We start from the raw sequence: 14,451 nt of genomic DNA on the forward strand, positions 1-14,451 counted from the left end.
ATATAAAAGCAGTTGAAACAATCACATAAATATTACAAAACAATTAAAACAACACACCAATTCATTTCCAACGCAGATATCAACTGTGATGAAGCTTTTAGAAGGTTTGTTGAAATAGGTGCTCCTTTAGCAGGCAGTGTCTGATAGAAAGTGCTTGTCTGATACACAATAGGAGCAAGTTCCAATATATAGGTGCCACCACACTAAAGGCCCCATGCTGACATCCTGGTAGGATGGTAAATGCCAGTTGCTCTTTCCAGCAGAACACAATGATTGGGTCACTTTATCTGCTCATTCTAAGGTGTTTAATTGTTGTCTGAAATTGTTGTTTCTATTTTTCATGCTTTCCACATGCCACCTTGTGAGTACATTTTTCCTAAATGTTGGGACATAAATGAACACCTATGAGTTCCTTAACCATAGGCAACTTTGTTGTAAATTCTAAGCATCCGCTATCGGGTTACACAGTTCCAGTCCTTGGAGAAGTGCATGGAGGCACCAAGAATATAAAAGTTATTCATCCTTGTTACAAGAGCATCCTTAACAGCTGTGAGATCTGACTGAGACCAAATCCCTTTTCTGTTGCAAAGGAGCCTGCACACTTGAAACCATGGGGTAAAGCTCTGCAAGATTTATGATTTCTGCCCAGCATGTATTCCCCTCTCCGCTGACCACTGAGTGAACTATTGACAGTTTGTGCTAATTGTCTGTGGGTTTGTGTTTCGGCTTAGCACTTCTTTGGCACACCTCCCAGTCCGCTTCTCCTTGGGAAGGGAACATAATCATAAGGAACAGGAGATTTAAAGGGATGAGCACACACGACCCTACTTACAGTTTACCTGGACCAATGTGGGCAGCCACGGGAACAAAATGTTTAACAAGAATTTTTGGGAAGATTCAGCATGCCAGCTCCCATTAGCAAAAACAACAGAGCCTTGCAATGGCACCTTAATGATCAAGACACTTATTGTGAGAGCCCAGCTCACTGGATGCATGAATGGAAACCAATTATAAGAAAACATTTCCCCCCCCCGTGGGGCTAAGGAGAGGGAACTGCAAGATGTCAGTGGATATATCCCAGCTCCACAAACTGCAGGTGAATGAGAAACTGTTAGTTTAGGTGGGTTTTGGGACTACAGTGGTACCTCGGGTTACAGACGCTTCAGGTTACAGACTCCACTAACCCAGAAATAATACCTCGGGTTAATAACTTTACTTCAGAATGAGAACAGAAATTGTGCAGTGGTGGTGTGGCAGCAGCAGGAGGCCCCATTGGCTAAAGTGGTACCTCAGGTTAAGAACAGTTTCAGGTTAAGAACAGACCTCCAGAACGAATTAAGTTCCTAACCCGAGGTACCACTGTACTTGTAGCCATCCTCAAAATTGGACCTGGAGTGTTATCAGGAAGTTTTATCAAGAAGTGCGCCATCACCCTCCAGGGAGATATTATTGTTTGTTTGTTTGTTTGTTTGTTTGTTTGTACCCCAGCCATCTGACTGGGTTGCCCCAGTGCTCTGAGACACTTCCCACATATACAAAAACATTCCACATTAAAAAAGCTTCCCTACACAGGGCTGCCTTCAGATGTCTTATAAAGGTTATATTGTTCCTCATCCCCTTGACATCTAATGTTAGGGTGTTCCACACGATGGGTGCCACTGCTGAGAAGGCCCTCATCCTTGTTCCTGTGGCTTCACTTCTTGCAGTGAGGGAACCACCTGAAGGCCCACAGAGCTGGATCTCAGTGTCTGGGCTGAACGATGGAGGAGATCAGTCAACAAACCATGAATCCTATGAACCAGCAATAGCTGAGATGAGATCAGGTGGTACTCCTTGACCTTTATATAGGGTACCAGTTCTGGATTGTTCATTGGTCTTAGAAACTTCCTTCTACCTCCACTGTTGGAGGCAGTATGCTTCTGAGCACCAGCTGCTCATAAGTGTGGAGTGTTTTGATGTGTTCAGGACCACTTTGAGGGTTCCATAGGCATCTGGTTGGCCCCTGTGAAAACAGGATGCTGGTGTAGATGAGTCTTTGCCCTGATTCAGCCTGGCTCTTCTTAACTTGAGAAGTCTTCTTCTGCTGTTGGATGTGTGCCTTCTGTTATCTTAATGGTTGGAAGGGAGAAGTGGCTAGCATTTCTTTCTTCACTTTAATTTATTCTGTCTCTTCCCTCCTCTCCCCTCCTCCCCACATAGGCCTCTCTGATGCTAGGACCTGTTTTGGAGAGGAAGGGGCAGTAGTTTCAGATCTCCTGCCAGTGGATGAGAAGCCCCATCCAATGCAACTATTCTCTTCTCACTCATTTTGCTGAGCGTTGCAAGGCTGCACGAGAAATTCAAGCTTTGTAAAGTCCTATATGAAAGCACACCCTCCAACATTTCTCCAATGAAAATAGGGACGTCCTATCCTGACCTGTGGGTCTTGGACTACTTTGAGGATCAGAATATAAGTATTCAACAGATTTCATACTTCTCCATAGTTAAAATGTACCAAGTATGCATTGGTTGTCAGGGCATCAAGAAGAGCTCTCAGTGAGCAATTTGTTTAACTCAGTGTCCTGGTCACTGCTGGATTCAAAAAACAGACATAAATGAATAAAGTAGGAAAAGTAAGTCTGTAACATATTCGTTTTCAGGAGTGGGGGGAGTTAGCTTTGAAAACCTTTTTTGTAGATAATTACCCTTTAAATAGGTCTGATTTGTGCTGTTCAAAGCTTCAAATTTGCTTAGTTGCCAAAAGCTAATTGTCCTAAAGGTTAAAACGAAATTAAGGCTACTGTTTCCTTTGAACTAAAGCTGTGGCATCCCCCCCACCCGCTGGAAAAGCCTTTCTTTACTTTCAAGAGAGCTTAATTAAAAATGCCAAAAAGTTGGAAAGAAAAATAGAAGTGGGAAGATTGAATAAAACATTCAATCAGTGTTATATTTCACTGAAACATAAGTGCATCAACATATATATATGAACTATTTTTTTAAAAAAAATAACTTTCAACCAAAGTGAAATTTTACAATCAACGTTAAGGCTTCTGTTTGGGTAAAATATCTAAGGTATTTTGAGGAAAGGGGGCGGAATTATTTTGGTAAGTAATTTTTTAAAGCTTTTATTTTGCTAAAGGTATGTGCGCTGAAGACAATATTTAGTTTGAATCCAGTTTTGGCACTTTGGGAAGTGGTTCTTTTGCCTAGACTGCTTCAGAGGACATACACAGGTCAGAATCAGACCCTCTCTTTGGAAAGCCTGATGGTTTCTCTATCTCCCCATTGGCTTACAAGAGGGAAATGAAAACATGGCTATAACTTCTTTAACTTTCAACAGAATTGGATGAAATTTGCATGTGCAATATATCACCCTGAGCAGAGGATATCTGCCCAATTTCAGACAAATGAGTACAGGTTTCAAAAAATAAGCTTTAAATTTTGATATATATATATTTTTTAAAAGTGAACTACCATTTAAAACAGCATCTTAAAAAGCAGAGACATCACCTTGCCAACAAAGGTCCGTATAGTTAAAGCTATGGTTTTCCCAGTAGTGATGTATAGAAGTGAGAGCTGGACCATAAAGAAGGCTGGTCGCCGAAGAATTGATGCTTTTGAATTATGGTGCTGGAGGAGACCCTTGAGCGTCCCATGGACTGCAAGAAGATCAAACCCATCCATTCTTAGGGAAATCAGCCCTGAGTGCTCACTGGAAGGACAGATTGTGAAGCTGAGGCTCCAGTACTTTGGCCACCTCATGAGAAGAGAAGACTCCCTGGAAAAGACCCTGATGCTGGGAAAGATGGAGGGCACAAGGAGAAGGGGACGACAGAGGGTGAGATGGTTGGACAGTGTTCTCGAAGCTACCAGCATGAGTCTGACCAAACTGCGGGAGGCAGTGGAAGACAGGAGTGCCTGGCGTGCTCTGGTCCATGGGGTCACGAAAAGTCAGACACGACTAAATGACTAAACAACAACAACCATTTAAAAAACGGAAGAACTGGATGAATTTTACAGTCAACTTCTGAGGAAATGTGACCTGATAGTTTTCAGTCAGATAGATATTTTCTGCATTGCTTACAAAAGCACTGTGACTGAAAGTACAAAGGAGATGGCTGGTTACCCGTATTTTTCGCTCTATAACACGCACCAGACCATAACACGCACGTAGTTTTTAGAGGAGGAAAACAAGAAAAAAAATATTCTAAACGAAACAGTGGATGTATGATTTTTGTGGTTCATGCTGTGGCCACAGACATGTGATCTGACAGTGAGTTTGTAGTAACCCAATGCAAAAATCCTGAGGATCCATGTGGATCCATGCTTTATAACCACGTTTTTGCACCACTGCGGCCTCAGGCAACAGTGGGTGTGTGATTTTTTTGGTGCAAGATGGACATGCTATGTGATCTGATGGTGAATTTGGGGTGTCCCTGTGCAAAAATCCTGAGGATCCATGTGGATCTGTGCTTTGTAACCACGTTTTAAGTGGGGAGGGAAGGAAAAGCACTGAAGGGACAAGGAGCACGCGTGGGGTGTGTGGAGAAGGATGCTGCTAATAATGCAGAAGAGGGGTATAAGGGGAGAAGGCTCCTCTCCTCTCCCACTTTGCTCCTTTAAAGATGCAGGCTCTCTGTCCCTCTCTCCTCCCCACTCAGCGGCTCTTCTCCCGCTTTGCTGTTTCAAAGCGAGCCACGGAGGAGGGAAGGAAAGGGAACCATGGATCCTCTGCTCACCACTGCAGCAGATCCCTCCGCCACCCGTGGGCATTCCCTCCATAACACGCACAGACATTTCCCCTTACTTTCTAGGAGGAAAAAAGTGAGTGTTATGGTGCAAAAAATATGGTAATTCCTGGATGGAAATGAGATGTGTCAGTAACAAAACTGTACTCCCTCCCCTCCCTCCATGTGATGTTTTCCTAATTAGAGTGCTGCCAGGGGGAGGAGTGGTATCCATTTTTGCAGACACATTGTGTCTCTGAGTTCCTCTGAATCACCAAATTGGTCCCAAAGCTTTTGGAAATGCCCAGTTCAGTTTGAGCTCCTTGGGGGGGGCATCCATTTCTATTTGGACGTACCTCAAATCCACCAGTTTGGCTTTTTTCAGTTAAGGATTAACCCAAACCAAATGTACATCCCTAGTTCCAGCACGTCTCTGCTTGAAATCTACAGAGGATACAGGTTTTGTTATCTTCTGGATCTCAACTGTATTGGATGTTTGGTTGAGAACTTTGGACTAGATAAGAAACACTCCACGCTGTGTGCAAGAACATGACCTGCGGGAAATCACAAGTATCATCTAAAGTGAAAATTCATGGCAACTCTGAGGATTTCTGTTCAGGAGAAACTTCAGGTTAATTCACAGAAATCAAAGAGTTCTCCATTTCTTTTTGTTTTCAATTTGTTACTGTAGGACAATTTTAACTTAAACCAGCTTTTGAGAGCACAGTCCTGTTCCTGTTTACGGAGATGTCAGTTGCATTCAATTCAATGTAAGCCTGATTAGAATTGCAGCCTAAATAAATGCAGAGATGTCATATTTAAATATTGGCAGAGTTTCATCTTAAACTCTGAATATGCTTTTTTTGAGGAGATGCAGGAAAGTCATGAAAATAAGGATCCATGGGTATCTGGATAATATAGTCTTTAGGATAATTAAGAGTACATTGGGAACGTTTAAATGGATAAAGATATTAAAACATTACATCAAACAAGATGCTATTTTATTACCTTCATCTCTATGAAGCTATATTTAAACATGATGCTTATTTTGTATTTTCAAAACAGCATGCACACTAGATTAAAATGAGCTTGTAACAGTAATGTTTTGTTTCAGTGCTGTACAGGGATGTCAAGAGGATTTCCTGGTTCCAGTATGAGCTCCCAAAATGCATGCATGTGTGGCGATCACACTGGGTCCCCGGACGTTTCACCATCTATTGATCCCTGTGCCACCACTTTATTTCTCGCTGCCACCACCCAGGCCCTACCTGGGACAATACTGAGTCCAGTCAGGGTTAAATTGGAACATAAACTTTTGTTTATTTATTGCAGTTTAACAAACGTGTGGTTTCATTAATGGTATCGGTCAATTACAATCATGGGGTACCCATCCAGACCTATAACTTCTGCTACTTGCTCTCACTCACTAAATAATAATAATCAAATGTTAAATGTTAAAAACAACCACCTCTCAGATATTTACTTGTCTTCCTAGCCCCTAACTGTTCCTGACTCAGCTTATTTCACTACACTAACTCAACCTACCCACAAACTCTATCCAATTCACTCCCACTCCAACCAACCACCCAACAAACTCCTCCCTTTGCCCCTCCCAGAGCTGGTTTTATAGTCCCTCTGACTCCACCCCCTGGGTTCTGATTGGGTAACCTGTTTAACTATTTCACATCCAGCACTCATATGTTAACATCACAGCATGCACACACAATTTACTGGTTAGTTCTGCTGTTTATGTTCATATGTTAAATTAGCTTAGCTTACCTCACAGGGCTATTGCAAAGATAAAATGAAGGAGGGTAATGTACACTTCCTTGAGCTCCTGGGATGTATCATAGAGTGGTAGAATTGTAGAAGGGAACATGAGGGTCATCTGGTCCAAGCCCCTGCAATGCAGAAATCTTTTTACCCAAGGTGGGGCGTGAACGCATGACCCAGAGATTAAGAGTCTCATGTTCTACCAACTGAGCTATTACCCTCCTCTCCCCCATATTAGGGACGTGGGTGGCGCTGTGGGTTAAACCACAGAGCCTAGGACTTGCCGATCAGAAGATCAGTGGTTTGAATCCCTGCAATGGGGTGAGCTCCCGTTGCCCGGTCCCTGCTCCTGCCAACCTAGCATTTCGAAAGCACAAAGTGCAAGTAGATAAATAGGTACCACTCCGGCGGGAAGGTAAATGGCGTTTCCGTGTGCTGCTCTGGTTTACCAGAAGCGGCTTAGTCATGTTGGCCACATGACCCGGAAGCTGTATGCCAGCTCCCTCGGCCAATAAAGCGAGATGAGCACTGCAACCCCAGAGTCGGTCACGACTGGACCTAATGGTCAGGGGTCCCTTTACCTTTTACCCCCATTTTACCTTTGCAAGAGTAGAGTGTGTGAAAGTGTGTGCATGCATCTGTGTGCAGGGTGTTCAGTTCACAGTGTAGTACTGGAACCAAGAGATCCTATACAATGTTATAAGTTTGGGCCTGCCAGACTTCCCTAAATTCCTGGACCCAGTAAGTGTTAGACTTTAATCATATTTTGTATTTGCCATTTGGGGAGGGGATTATTTAACATCTATCCACACTTATTGTGTAGGAGTATTTGCAGAAAACATATTCCAATGAATACCTGATCTTAGATGAGCCAACCACAGGACAGAAACATGGGTGGGATAGAAATAAAAAATTATTATTATTATTATTATTATTATTATTATTATTATTATTATTATTTGGTGGAAAGGAAGGGTATGGAGATTCCAAGGACATTTGGGAAATAAAACAGAACTGTAAAAAAAACACACTAAATGGGAGGAGAAAACAGAAGCTCTTATGATCCCAGGGATTCCTGTTGCCTTATGTCCAAACAACTCACTTAGCAACCACAGTTCTGACTTCAGTCATTGGATAGAACAGTGGTACGTGGCAGCAGCCTGGCTGGCTCATTCCACAGAAATTTCGTAAAATAATACCTGCACATGTTGCTTCACACCTACCATTCTTGGAGGGCTGTTCCTCTGTATATTTCTGAAGATAAAAAAAGCACCCTGCACATGACTATAACTCAAGTCAGATCAAGCAACGCAATGAATCTTTTTAGTTAATTCAAATCAGCAAATTTTCTGGTTCATTTTGAAATCTCTGATATCTACATATGACCTTTCCATTTTTATTAATACTTTATTGGAATTTTGCATTGCAGCCAGTGGAAGATAAAGTTAATTTACACAGATGTGACAGAAAGTTAGGCAAGCAGCAGTAAACTCCAGTCTATTCACTGAATCTATTCACCTGTAACTTTTACTTGACCTACCAATTTTGTTTTTAAAAAGCTGTGTACATTTTGTGTCTCTGTTAAAAAAATGCACACACACACACACACACACACACGAATGAAATAATCTTATTTCTGTACTTTTCAATTGCTTTTCAATTGTTTTTAATATTTTGTTTTAATTATTGTAGCCTGCCATGGGACCTTAGTGTGAAGGGTGAGTAATAAAGTATTATTATTGAATGCCATCTTCATCATCTGCCTTTTATTGTTCAAAAAATCTCAGAGCAGTGTATCAATGAAACACAAGATAATAAAATATGGCAAAAGCATCAAAATTGCAGCATATAAGTCTTTTATAAACTGCCTCCAATGTGATACTTTTTCAGATGCACTGTAGGTGAAAAAAGAGTGGCCTCCATTTTTTTTTCATTTTTTTTAAAGAGATGGTTGATGTAGGCCAATACTTCTGAAGGGACAGTGTCCTTGGTGAACATTTTGGGTTGTCTCCAATTCAGAGTAGATCCATGAATAACAATGGACCTAAGTTAGTCATGCCCATTACTTTCTATAGTTCTACTCTGAGGGACTAAATATGGACACAACCCCCTTGGTCATGTGTAGGTAGGAAAGCATGGATGGAAGAAAGATGCAGAAAGCATGCATGCTGAAATCTGGTAATTAGTTTGTTGTTGTTTTCAAAACAATGTCCTAAATAACTTGAAATTTTGCAAGAGCAATATCCTGGCCACAGTGAGTCCATAGAATAATAAAGTTACACAATGAGGGAGATCTGCTGATCCCTAGAAACCTCTTGCAGTATTAGCATAGAGGCCAATCTTGCATGAAGCTTTCCCACTAGGTAAAAAAAAGGTAAAGGATTCCTGGATGGTTAAGATGGGGTTGCAGCGCTCGTCTCGCTTTCAGGCTGAGGGAGCTGGCGTTGGTCCACAGACAGCTTTCCAGGTCATGTGGCCAGCATGACTAAACTGCTTCTGGTGCAACAGGACACCATAACAGAAACACAGGTGATTCTGTGGTCTAAACCATTCCATCAGGCAAGGCCTCTTTCCACCTGCCTTGCCCCACCCTCTAGTCTCTGTTTCTCAATTTGTATTGTATTATTTTATGTACCGTGGCTTGTCATTGTTTTATTGATTATGGTTTAGAAATTATTTATTATAACTGCTGAGTGGATTTCTGTTTACTTTTCTATGTTATTATTATTATTTAATACTATTCTAATGATTGCTGGATGATACTTTTTTGATATAGGTTACTTATTTTAAAGTTACGTTTTATTATCACGTTTTTGTATTGCATTAGATTGTTTTTAAATGTATATTTTTTGTTTCTTCAGCTTGTAAACTGCCTTGAGCATTGTAAGATAGAAAGATGGTATACAAATTAAAAATGATGAATGGTGATCATCAGCCTCTTGGGCTTGCTGGTCAGAAGGTCAACAGTTCAAATCCATGTGATGAGATGAGCTCCCATTGCTCTGTCCCAGCTCCTGCCAACCTAGTAGATCAAAAGCATGCCAGTGCAAGAAGATAAACAGGTACCGCTGTGGCGAGAAGCTAAGTGGTGTTTCTGTGTGCTCTGGTTTGCCACTCTGAGGAGCACAGAGTAGAGGCTGAATTCAATACAGTGGCTTCATTTTTCAGAGCTGTTTTAAAGCACACAGTTTGAGAATTGTGGCTTGAGAGACTGGGGAAATATTGACACCATTACTTTCCCACAATACGGTTCTGCTTTTTTTTTCAGGTACCGGGGCAGATTGGGTTTGCTGCTGTCATTACCATGAATGAGAAAAGACAAGGCATCATTTATGTGAAGCCACTCAGGGAATAGGCATGAGTCATTAAAATTTTCAGAAATGGTGAGTGTGTTTTTTTCTCTCCCTCCCAATAAAGCAATAACTCTAAACTAATTACAGCAATCTAAGCAGTCCTCTACTCCAATGATATTAACATTCATTGATCCTTTGCATTTAATCTTTATTTGTCTAAATGCAAAATGACATTTATTGCACAAAAATAACAGTAAATTGTGCAAGCCTGGATCTCTGGATAATTAAAGGAGTCAGACGAGATTGGCAGGATTTTGAGAGAAAGGATGTCCAGTATGGTGTTGTTGAGCTAGAGGACATCTTGATTAATAACCTTCAGAAGTGCACAGAATTTCTTTTACTTTCTGGGCTGTTGTGTTGTATTTGGCTGAATTTTAAGGCTTGGGGAGAGAATAATATAAGTAATAAAAAGAGCTCTACTGAGTCAGACTAAAGGCAGACTAACCCAGTAGCCTGTTTTCTATGGTAGCCAACCCAGTTTCTCTGGCAGAACCTCTAGAAGCAGGATACAGTTGTTACTGAGCAACTAGTATTCAATATGCCTTCATGGCTTTGAAGTATTCTTTTATATAAATTTTATATTCCAAAATTACTTCTAAGTGGTTTACAACTATAAAATCAATGCATAATTAAAATGCACAATAATAAATCCATTTTATTGTTAAAACATCCTCAGTTAAAAATACAACAGACAAACAATTTAAAAGCATAACAATTAAAACAGTTAAGAAAAGTTAACAAAATTAACTATCTTGTTGAATAGTGTAAAGAGTTATTTGGGGCTGGCAAGGTCAAAAGTCTTTGTCAGATCTACAAAGTCAATATACAAGGGGCATCCCTAGATGTTACTTATCCCAAATTTCTTGAGAGACTTTGGAAGAGGCAGATGTTTTAAGGGGGTATCATGTGCAGAAAGGCTGAGGGAGTAGCATCGTTGTCCAATGATATTCATTGTTGTGTCATCATGTCAACTGAGGTGATTGAAATTTAAGGTAACATATGCTGGTATATGAGTCAAAAAGCCACAGTTTCAGGTACTGCCATGTGGAAACAAAATCGGAGAGGATTACAGGGGAACCTCGGTTGTCGAACACTTCAGAAGCTGAACAATTTGGAACCCAAGTGCTGATAACCCAGAAGTGAATGGTTCCATTTTTGAACGCACCTCAGAAGTCTTGCTAAAGGAATTTTCCGACCGGCAATTGCACCTTGGTTGTCGAACGTTTCGGAAGTTGAACGGACTTCCAGAACAGATTACGTTTGACCATTGTGTAGGGTTTACAGTGGTACCTCAGGTTACATACGCTTCAGGTTAAGAACTTTGCTTCAGGATGAGAACAGAAATCGCGCTCCAGGGGTGCGGCAGCAGCAGGAGGCCCCATTAGCTAAAGTGGTGCTTCAGGTTAAGAACAGTTTCAGATTAAGAACAGACCTCTGGAATGAATTAAGTACATAACCAGAGGTACCACTGTACTCCTTATTCTTTTCTACTCCTGAAGGTATCTCATAAGGCTACGGAGAATAAAATAATAAAAAGTAGTCATAAAACCAAACAGAAGCCCGGACATTACCTGAAAATGCCTACTGGAATAAGAGTTGCTTATACATATCTGGTGGACCTGTGAAAATATCAAAAGCTTCTGGGATATAGTATATGATGAACTTTAAAAAAATGTTTAATTATAAGTTTGTGAAAAATACAGAAGCTTTCCTCTTGGGAATAACAGACACAGGTATAGCAAAGGAAGATTGGAAAACATTCCTTTATGCCACAGGCGCGGTGAGGACCTTAATTGCCAGAAATGTGAAAAAAGAATTTGTGCCAACAAAAAAGGGATGCCAGGATAAATTATTATATTATACTGAACTGGCCAGTTTAACAGAGGCAATTAGGGGACAACCCAGTCAAGAATTTCAAAAAGAATAGGGAAAATGCAGAGAATACTTTACCAAACAGTGCCCCAAAATATATACCTGGACAAATATATACCTGGACTTGTTTTGATTAATTTCTACAGGAGACTTTGCGGTTTTTAAAAGTCCTACCTAGGAAAAATTATATACAAGAAGTAAATAACGAGGCCATTTACAGGATGAAGGAAGTCTTCTATTTTGATGTTTGTTTTCTTCATGTAAGGGAATAGGAGTTTAATTTTGATAATTAAATTGTCAATAGTGGTGGGTTTGTTTGTATGTATGAGTTGTTGTGAACTATGTTGTAAATAAATTATTATTATTATTATTTAAAGAGTTGCTTTGTCATGCACTTGAAGTTCAGCAAGGAGAGTGCTGAAACTAAATTCTCCAAGATCCCTAGTTGGGTTCAGCAACACCTGGTGGATCACAAGTTTCCCATTCTTGATATAAAGCAAAGAAAAAGTATAACAACAACAATAATTTATTTATTATTTATAACCCACCCATCTGGCTGGGTTTCCCTAGTCACTCTGGGCAGCTCCCAACAGAATTAAAAGCACACAAAAATCAAACATTAAAAACTTCCCTAAACTGTGCTGCCTTCAGAAGCTTCTAAAAGTCAGATAGTTGTTTATTTCCTTGACATCTGATGGGAGGGCGTTCCACACGGAGGGTGCCACCACCGAGAAGGCCCTCTGCCTGGTTCCCTGTAACCTCACTCCTTGCAATGAGGTAACTGCCAGAAGGCCCTCGAAGTTGGACCTCAGCGTCCAGGCTAAACAATGGGGGTGGAGACGCTCCTTCTGGTATATGGGGCCAAAGCCATTTAATTCAGAACAAACACTTTGAATTGTGATCGGAAACGTACTGGGAGCCAATGTAGGTCTTTCAGGACTGGCTGCCACATTCTGGATTAGTTGTAGTTTCTGGGTCGCCTTCAAAGGTAGCCCCATGTAGAGTGCATGCTGTGTAGAAGAAGAAGAGTTTGGATTTGATATCCCGCTTTATCACTACCCGAAGGAGTCTCAAAGCGGCTAACATTCTCCTTTCCCTTCCTCCCCCACAACAAACACTCTGTGAGGTGAGTGGGGCTGAGAGACTTCAGAGAAGTGTGACTAGCCCAAGGTCACCCAGCAGCTGCATCTGGAGGAGTGGAGACCCGAACCCGGTTCACCAGATTACGAGACTACCGCTCTTAACCACTACACCACACTGGCTCTCTTAAATTCCCTAAGCATGGGAATTTAAGCGTGTGAGTTTGTTGAGCTCAGCCCAAACCACTATTTCACATGTTTCTTAGAAGACTGCTGAGGGGATGTATGTTTGTGATTCATCCCATACTTGCCCCCCACCCCCGTTCAGTGGAACTGAGGGAGGCAAGATAGGGTGTGGCAGAGCAACATGGCAATGTGGCAGGAACAACTGTGAGAGGTAATCTTGATGCTTGTTTTTCACCCATTCCCAAACTCCCCTGAGCTCCTGTCCAGACACCAAGAATTTTAAAAATCTCCCTGTTCCTTTCTTCCCCCATCATCATTCCACCTGCTTTCAACATCAGGTGCTAGTCATCTGCCACAAAGTTTCATCAAATTTCAATTTTCTACCCATGTAGGTCTTTCCCGGAAAATGCAAAGTCTGCCCTGGTGGTTCCGATTCACCATTCCACTTAATTTATTTCTAAACCTGCTTAAATTAAATGTGACTGGGGACTTTATCCGTTCCTGCATATATGAAGTTGTCAGAGAGATCATAAACACACAGGCTCATTTGAGATATGATGAAGTACAAACAGTCAGGAAGGCATCCAGCTATATGACAGAAAGAGGTCCAGGAAAACTCCAGCTGTTTATGCAAATAGTGATACTGAGAGGCTGGCATCCTATCAAGGACCCAGGGATCAGTGGCATATTTGTATACTGTCGTCAGCATGTAATGGATGTTTACTGCTTCAAAGAGAGAGAAAAATGTGTGCTGTTCTGTAATAATTTACAGGGTTCAGAATACAGGGATGTTCAATAGTGCCTAAACTAGGATTATATAATTGAACTTGCCTGGAACTACTTGCAGTTTTCACTCGCCAGTGTTCCCCTGCATGCTTCAAAGAAAGAATTTTATTTGTTCTTTTCAAACAGAGTTGCCACCAGCTTTCTCCTAAAGTGAGATTTGAGGTGAAATTGGTAGACCCTATTTAGGCAAAACAGTTCTAGAATTTCAAGGGGAAACAAAGGAAGTTCACTGACATTAACAAAACATTTCCAGTAAGGTAAATGGTAAAGGACCCCTGGACGGTTAAGTCCAGTCAAAGGCGACTATGGGGTTGCAGCACTCATCTCACTTTCAGGCCGAGGCAACTGGTGTTTGTCCACAGACAGCTTTCCGGGTCATGTGGCCAGCATGACTAAACCGCTTCTGGCACAACAGAACACCATGACAGAAACCAGAGTGCACAGAAATGCCATTTCCCTTCCCGCCGCAGTGGTACCTATTTATCTACTTGCACTGGCGTGCTTTCGAACTTCTAGGTTGGCAGGAGCTGGGACAGAGCAATGGGAGCTCACTCTATCATGGGGATTCGAACCACCAACCTTCTGATCAGCAAACCCAAGAGGCTCAGAGGTTTAGACTACAGCGCCACCCATTATTTCCAGTAGGTCTGCCTCTCTCTCTCTCCCTCTCTCTCTCTCACACACACACACATACAC

General features: G+C 41.4%; 1 long non-coding RNA gene across 2 annotated transcripts in view; it reads right to left on the reverse strand.

The window, feature by feature from the left end:
* Nucleotides 1-10,473: 10,473 nt before the first annotated feature.
* The window catches only part of LOC309349710, a 41,445-nt gene continuing 37,467 nt past the window's right edge, over nt 10,474-14,451 (reverse strand). For both annotated transcript variants that reach the window (XR_014160119.1, XR_014160120.1), the window contains exon 5: nt 10,474-10,869. This is a non-coding gene — a long non-coding RNA (uncharacterized lncRNA). The remainder of the gene's footprint in view (nt 10,870-14,451) is intronic.

The sequence above is a fragment of the Podarcis erhardii genome (genome assembly GCF_964252035.2).
Source record: "Podarcis erhardii genome assembly, chromosome: 9".
NCBI classification, from domain to species: Eukaryota; Metazoa; Chordata; class Lepidosauria; order Squamata; family Lacertidae; genus Podarcis; species Podarcis erhardii.